Source organism: Ostrinia furnacalis, unplaced genomic scaffold, assembly GCF_004193835.3.
Source record: "Ostrinia furnacalis isolate ACB-3 unplaced genomic scaffold, ASM419383v2 OfSCF1172, whole genome shotgun sequence".
Taxonomy (NCBI): Eukaryota; Metazoa; Arthropoda; class Insecta; order Lepidoptera; family Crambidae; genus Ostrinia; species Ostrinia furnacalis.
The window spans coordinates 627,155-635,882 of record NW_021131411.1 but is presented as its reverse complement, the minus strand read 5'-3'; positions in this window follow the sequence as shown (position 1 = coordinate 635,882).

Here is an 8,728-nt window from a genome sequence, read left to right as displayed (position 1 = left end):
CAAATTGATCACCTTCAATTTTGTTCGTTCGTGTCAGCCGAGTGACGTCCACTGCTGGACAAAGAAGGCCTCCCTCAATGATTTCCACAAAGGTCGGTCCTGCGTCGCTCGCATCCAGGCACCTCCCGCCACCTTCAACTTACTTTTATGTAAATCTTTTAACTGTTACAGTTGAAGCTATTTACCAACGGAGGGCTAAATCCAGTTCAACAATTTCCCTTACTTCCTTAACAAGGTTGCCCAACTGAGATATTAAATAAGCGTACAATATTAAATCCGTATGTGACACGCTCGGTGTTCACACGGATTGTGTCACTCGTGTGCTGCATGCATAAGAGATGCAAGCAATATGCAGCCCGGGTATGCGATGGATCTTGATTTAAACAGAGAGACTCACGTTGTCAGTATAGTATAGCATGTTATTTTAGGGTTGATTTTTCAGCTGTCAGCTTTTAGCTGAAGAATAAGTTTAGTCTGAGTTGCACCACCGGACAGTTACAGTATTCCCATGTTAAAATGTTATCTTCATCTTCAAAGCCAACCCTCTCGCGATACTTACCTACTTTTAACTTAACAAAAATTAAAAATACTTCTCAAACTTTTCATGCTTAAACCCCATCTGTCTAAGGATGTAGGTCGCTTCTAATTCAGATCTTTGACTAATACGCCCGTATTCACAAACATTACTATGAGGTGCGTGGACGCACAGGGTGACACACGAATCAATCACAGAGCTATAGAGCTGAATAGTCAACGCTGTGCGTTAGATTTGCTGCTTCACTTAAGCAAGCATCGTTTGTGAATACGGGCGATAGATAGGTAGGTAATACTTACCTAAGTATTTTGTATTTATGTAATCTATTTGCGGTCACTCGTGATCCTGTGTTACCTGAACTTACCTGATAAGGAAAACGGGCGTGTCCTGCCGTTTCTTCAGAATTTCGGCCGACAGGGGACGGCTTTTATTCTCAGCACCGTCGTCTTTATGATACGTTATGACACAAGTCCCAAAATGTTTATAAATAAAATTCAAGGCCTACCTTGTAGGTACTTCGTACCCGTACGTGTAGGTTCTAGAAAATGTTTTGCAAAATATTTTCAACCGGTAGGATTTATCGTAGATAATCCGTTATTTCTTGTTTATTAAACATAGATTTAGATTAAATGCTTAAATACTTTATGAAAGTATAATGATTTCAAATAATATTACACCAGTTATACGACCAAACAAGAGTAAATATTAATCTCAGAATAAATCGCCAGTTTTGACATATTTCCCATACTGAAACTATCAATGTGTCAGTTATACCAGGAGTTATTCTCGGATAAAAGTTTGGTCGAATCAGACCTTAGAGGATTAGGTATAACTGGTAATATTATTTGAAGAAATTGTACGGCACTGTCAGAATAAGTAATTTTGTAGGATTTACAAAAATGCTACAGAGCTTTGTTTGATATGTGACGTCATCATTATCATATTCTATTCACGATATATTTTATGTACCCAAACAAGACCCCGATTCTACAAAAAACAAAAAGTGTTTTTTTAAGCATCAAAATGACACGTGACAAAGCTGCCAGTATTAAAACAGGTTCTGTATTTTATGAATAATGGATTACTTAAAGGAGTTTATCTAACACGCTCTGTCGCTGTCACCTTCCGCTAGAACGCTTTAAATTCATACGATTGAATCCATATTCATATTGTGCCGCTCTACGATGTCACACGAAATGTATTTTACATATCTGAAATAATTGAACGGAACTTAGACAAGAAAATTCACGAACTCATCGCTCCACGGTTATTAATTATAATGAAGGCGTTCTTAGAGAAATTCCGAGCAATGGAGATGCCTAAAGTATAATTTTGATTAGAGAAAATAGAATCTGATGATTATAAATGGCGTGAGATTGAAGTTTCACGAAAAAGGGGAAAAGAAAGTACCTAAGTAACGAGTTCTTTAAAAAATCATTCGTCCTACATTTAAATTTAGCACGCAATCAATTTTTCACTTGTTTCAAAGCATCAGTTAATTGAAAATATTGGGTTTTCAGGGAGGGATAAAATGAGGTATTGTACAGAATTTGTTTTTTGGAATTTATTGGTTAAAGCTACCCAAATATACAGACACAGAGACTCAAAAAGAAGTTAATAAGCCAATTAAGTTATACACGCCCGATTCTAAGTCAAGCTATTTAACATTTTAATAATTGGATTAAGGTAACACAAAGATACTGTTACGCAGTTAATCAAATAAAGTACTTCTCGTAAAAACCAGTCAGTCAGGAAAGTGAGATTTTACAGAATAAATGAAGCTCGCTCACCTCGCGATTTTTCACGCATAATTTACGCCGCGCAAATTAAATATACCGACCATGGAGCTACAAATCACGGAAAAGTGTATTTTAATATTTTAAATGAAACATTAAAGCGTTTTATGTTCAAAAGTTTCAAAAAAGAGGCTAGTCTGGAAAGTTTTTTGGGACTTTGATAAATGACATTAAAGACAACAAGCTGTGTGGAATTTTCACACCGCCGAAGCCTATTTTTGCTGATCGATCGGTATAATCGTCTTGACCCATTTTGATAAGAATAACTAAGAAATACCAAAAATGGATAGTCTCGTTGAAATTTAAACAACACCATATAGATAAAGCTTAGCTACAAGTGAAACATACAAACAAGGAAAATAATTGGCGCCCAACGTGGGGTAATTAAGTTAATGTGGTTAATAGGTATCGTGGATCGAGAACAATCATCAGTAACCTAAACATTGTGCCTACTTAAGTTTCTAAGAAAATACGTTTTGTTTTTTAATTAATTTTTTTATGATTCACCTTTGTCATACTAACTTTGCACGTTTTTAGGGTTTTGCAGTAAAACTAAGTGATGAAGTTTCTATGAGCGTCTATATCTATAAAATGAGACACAAAATGATATACTTTATGTCAATAAATTATTGAAGATCAAAAACCACTTAAACATACTACAGAGTTTTTCAATAATGTTTAAACAGATCTTATTATAAAAGCACTTATGAATATTGCAAAAAACGCTACTATCATTTGAATATCCATTCTATGTGGCGCGGGGTCGGAGACTAACCGCGTTACGCGGTAATGGCACTCCACCTATGTAATTATGCCGCACACTTGGAAGGAGGGCGGGGTTGCCAGACGGCAGGTAGAATGTTTTGTTACATAAAATATTTTCTTGATTGATAGTGTAGGTATTTGATAACAAAACTACTTGTAACGTATGATGTTTTTGGATTAGAGCGGTTCCACGAGGAAAGGACAGTAAAATATAAAATGCGAGCTAGAACCACTAATGGAGTTTTCAGACGTAATTTTTTTGTAACTTTTAACGCGTCTCAATTTCAATTTATTTATCTCCTTCAGATGAATGTAGTTTTACAATTTAAGCCTTTACATGGGAACCCTGGCCTGCATCACCGTAATGTATGCGTAACGTAGTTACAATTGGGCTGAGAGGGCACTTAAAATAATTTAGTTTGAGGTTCTTGAGGACCCCATTTTGGTCCTCTACGGTGAGAAATAGCTGTTTGTTCGTAATTTCTAGTGTTAGATGTAATTAAGTTTGAGATATGTCTTTGTGAGCTTAGGTAACACTTAGAACTAGGTATAAAATTACGAGGAGATATCTGAAAACAATGACTTACAAGAAATGACTTGAATAAGCACTTTTCACCTATAGTTAAATCTGAAATTAAATTACTTATTCATTTATTATATTGCCAATAAGTTAAAATTACTAAATACAGAACGTTTTTCATCTAACGTTATTAAAATATTGAATTCTACGAATATCTGATAACCTATTTTCATAAAATATTGTGTTGCATTTTCCCAGTAATAAATGTTTTAAAATCGAAAGAGTGAAACAAAAGATGGTGCAGTTATTTAATTACGAAAGTACTGTGTAAAGTAAAAGAGAGAGAGAGATGAGAGATTGATGCAGGTGATTGACCTATCGAATATTCTGTCACTCGAGATAAAGTGAAGTTTCCAGAAGTTTAATTAAATGAACTTTTCCCGTGACCTCTGATTGATACTCCGTCTAGCTTGACAGAAGGCATTCGTCAGTAAAAAGCATAAATCAAGAGATTCGAAAGAGCATTGACCTCATTAGTTAAACTTGGTCAGAAATAAACTATTTTTATTGCAAGATTTTTATAAATTGCTTCTTTTGTGCTGGAACAAATCATGAAAGTTTTTACTGAATAGGTACACTATTGAAGTAAATGACCCTAGAGATTAAAGTCCTTCTCTGAACTTGATTGATTGTCACAAATGTTTAGGCAAATTGAGCAACACTTTTTAAACTCATGAATTTGTTTTATGTTTTATTATGCCCAGATGGAACTAAAATTAAAAGCTTACTTAGCTTGTTTATTGTCTAGCCTGATTAAGGCCTTATAGGCTGATGGCATGCCAAGTAAGAGCTGCACGTAAAGTCTAAACATGGTGGGGACCTCTGTTGGTAGATACAACCCACCAGATAAGAAGAAACTTGATAATAATATTATTCAAATGACAAGAGTGCGTCAATTTTACCTGCCTAGCTCGCACTTATTACGTGTCATGTAAACTATAAATTACTGTATTGGATTGAAAAAGAGGCTGACAAAGGTGACTGAGTTTCTTCCGCCACTTCTTCTCAGCACCAGCCCATATGCTGTCCCGAAGTGGTGGTAGGGCAAGCTATATTTGGGACACACGTCCCAAATATATTCAGTACATAGGCCCTTTCCAGGGCACTTATGTACACATAAGTGGCCTGGAAAGGGCCTACGTACTGAATAAACTATTTTATTTCATTTCATTATACCTAAGCACTTTTATGAACGTTAAATTCATATAAGTAGTTACCAGTGTCGCCTAGTCCAAACGCAGATAGTAAGAACATTATTGGTATAGTCTTATTAGCCCAATATTATTTAACGTGTCCTTGTTGTGACAAATAAATATTGCGATGTTACCAAAAATACACAAACCTAATACATATTGATGCCTCGCGATGTTTCAATTTGTACGGCTTTGCCGCCGTTTGACGCCGCTCATTGCGGAGGAGCGTGTCGCGAATATATTTTGTTCTTGTTCATATCTCACAACTGAGTATATGGTTCACTTTTCAGTAAGGACACATAAATTATCTCATAACAAAAACTACATATCCAATTCCATACTGTACTAAATGCGAAAATAACTGTGCCTGCCTGTCTTAAAACAACGTTTTCAAGTTCTATTATTGTGGTAGAAAGAACCTATAAGAATGTTTCAAAATCTTAAGGTTGTGTAAAAAGGTTTATGAAGTTTAATATCTTGTAAAAACTATTGGATTGTAAGCCATTAAGTATAAACCACGTTAAGTCTTTACGCACGCTCTAGTCAAGCATTATTTGTAAAAAAACAAAGATGGACAAACATTTCACTTTGAATCTCAAGGCAATCACGTCCTTGTAATTAACCACTTATAGGGGTAGCTAAGCTTGCGGCTGTAATGTCCTTTATTTACCTGTACCCAAAAGCCCTCCTACCAGTTGATTGCATTCGAGAATAATCCAGGATTGGCAGGGACTTAATTAACCTGCGACGGCCGGCGGCATCCGATAGCGCTGTGGTTTGTCACATTGTCGCTCTGTTACATAGTTGGATGTAACAACGATATAGAATAGGTTGAAGTTAGTTACAGCTCTCTAATCCTCTCCATTCTCTACAGGTTTGTAATTTATCCACAATTCCATATACATTGTAAGAATATGACTTAGTTAAGGGAAAAACTAAAAGATTACGCTCTGTGGCACTCACTGCCTCTACATAGATATGCTGAGCGTGGATTTAACTTGGTACTTTTAATTTGTTAAGTGTTTTATGCTGTTTTTTAATGTTCGTCAATGTTTAAAATATAAGTTTCATTTATTCAGCTACCTTGACTGGTTTTCTTTTACCATACGATTTTCTAGCGCATCAGTTGAAGCTATCCAATATTTACAAAATATCGCTGTGATCCTCATTATGCTATCTACGAGTATTAAGAAACGCAAACCATTCACAGAACGTCCACCGTAATACTGTAAGATCGATTTAAGAGCTGAGAAAAATACATCTGTTCACACTGAAATTCAATATACGGCCACAACACATTGTTTCTATTTCCGACGCTGTATTTTCCTCGTCTTGTTTTTGTAAAGTTATTACTTCCACTTTCCTGAAGTGGGTTATGGATGGTCATGTATGAAATCATTTTTCATAAAATAGGGTATGAAACTAGCGAAAATTATGTTGATAAATGGCAGGGCTCGCTGCTGCCCTGTTTCGACCTTATCATATTGTTTGACAGGGGTCAAAGGTCAACACACCTTAAAAGAAATAAAGATTGATACACTGATACACGATCCCTGTGGTATTTCGTTTTATGAAGCGTTTATTCACCAGTTATAATGAATTATGACGGATTCCGTTAACAGATTGGATGAAAAATTGTAGAAGTTTTAATAAAATATTTTTTCACTAATCCTACTAATATTACAAATGCGAAAGTTTGTGTGGATATTTGTTACTCTTTCACACAAAAACTACTGAACGGATTTTGATGAAACTTTACAGTATTATTGTTTACTAGCGGCCGCCCGCGACTTCGTACGCGTGGATCCCGTTTTACCCCCTTCATTTATCTTACGCGGTTTAGATTTTTTATACACATTTTTTTTCCCGCTAACTCCCGTTCCCGTCGGAATTTTGCAATATCCTGTTGTAACTAAGCTTTAAGTTTACTAAGGTACCTGCATGCCAAATTTCAAGCGCCTAACTTAAGCGGTTTATATTTTTCATACAAAAGGATTTTCCCGCTAATTCCTGTTCCCGTGGGAATTCCTAGGTATCGTATAACCTGCCCAGGAGTATGAAGAATAATTGTACCAAGTTTCGTTAAAATCTGTCGAGTAGTTTTTGTTTCTATAAGGAACATACAGACAGACAGACAGACAAAAATTTTACTGATTGCATTTTTGGCATCAGTAGATATCGATCACTAATCTCCCCCTGATAGTTATTTTGAAAATTATTTCATGTACAGAATTGACCTCTCTACAGATTTATTATAAGTATAGATAACCCAGAATAACATATAGGCTATAATTTATGTTGATCTGTGACAAACTAAATTTCATGCGGTTGAACCCGCGGACATAAGCTAGTTATAGCCTGACCAGGAACATAAAAACCCTGGCATACGAGTAGAGGCGCGTCGATTGCATTTGATAGTGCAACACTGAGTACAGTCTTACCTGTGTTAAATTAATAGACTAACTTTATGTATCAGGATTCAGAATTACGGGCTAATTTGTTATTTTCATAAATTTACGAAAAAATATTATTATAGGTAACCTGGTTTAAATAAATTAAATGAAACCATCAATCGAGCTAGTACGATTTATTTTATTATTCATCAATAATTAAATTCAGAACTTGAATATTCAACTGCAATGTCTGCTCATGAACGCTTCAAACTCGGTACTTCTTTCCCAATTCCATAAAATTCAACACTTAGAAAGTGACAAAAATCTTTAAAATAGGTAGTTGAAACAAACCACAGCTAATTTTCATAGTGGATTGTACTATACGATAAACATGTCAGTCAATTTGACAACCTTTGTCGGAAACATTATTCAATGAAAATATTGTCCGAAGTTCCGAACCCTTAGTATTTCTCTTCGACAAATAGGTACTTTGACACAATGCAAACCACTTTTCTTTCACGACTATAAAAAGATTTTAGCAATTTAATTCACAAAATCAATTGTGCACATTTAAAATAAAGTTTGTTTACATTTTGACAGCAATAGACTGACATGCAAGGTGACATGTCAATGAAGTTTTCAGTTACTGTTGCCATTAAAAGAAATTATAGCCTGACCAGGAACATAAAAACCCTGGCATAGAGGCGCTTCAATTGCATTTGATAGTGCAACACTGAATACAGTCGTACATGTGTTAAATTAATAGGCTAAATTTATGTATCAGGATTCAGGATTACGGGCTAATTTGATATTTTCATAAATTAACGAAAAATATTACTAAAGGTAACCTGGTTTAAATAAATTAAATGAAACCATCAATCGAGCTAGTAGGATTTATTTTATTATTCATCAATAATCAAATTCAGAACTTGAATATTCAACTGCAATGTCTGCTCATGAACGCTTCAAACTCGGTAGGTACTTCTTTCCCAATTCCATAAAATTCAAAACTTAGAAAGTGACAAAAAACTTTAAAATAGGTAGTTGAAACAGACTACAGCTAATTTTCATAGTGGACTGTACTATACGATAAACATGTCAGTCAATTTGACAACCTTTGTCGGAAACATTATTCAATGAAAATATTGTCCGAACCCTAAGTATTTCTCTTCGACAAATACATTAACACATAGTGAACCACTTTTCTTTCACGACTATAAAAATATTTTAGCAATTTAATTCACAAAATCAATTGCAAACATTTAAAATAAAGTTTGTTTACACTTTGACAACAATAGACTGACATGCAAGGTGACATGTCAATGAAGTTTTCAGTTACTGTTGCCATTAAAAGAAATTAGTACCATTAGTTTTCCGCAACATGGCGAGGGTTTTTATGTTCCTGGTCAGGCTATACCTACTAATATTAATAAAGAAAGAGAGAATTTTATAAGTTTGTTAAATGT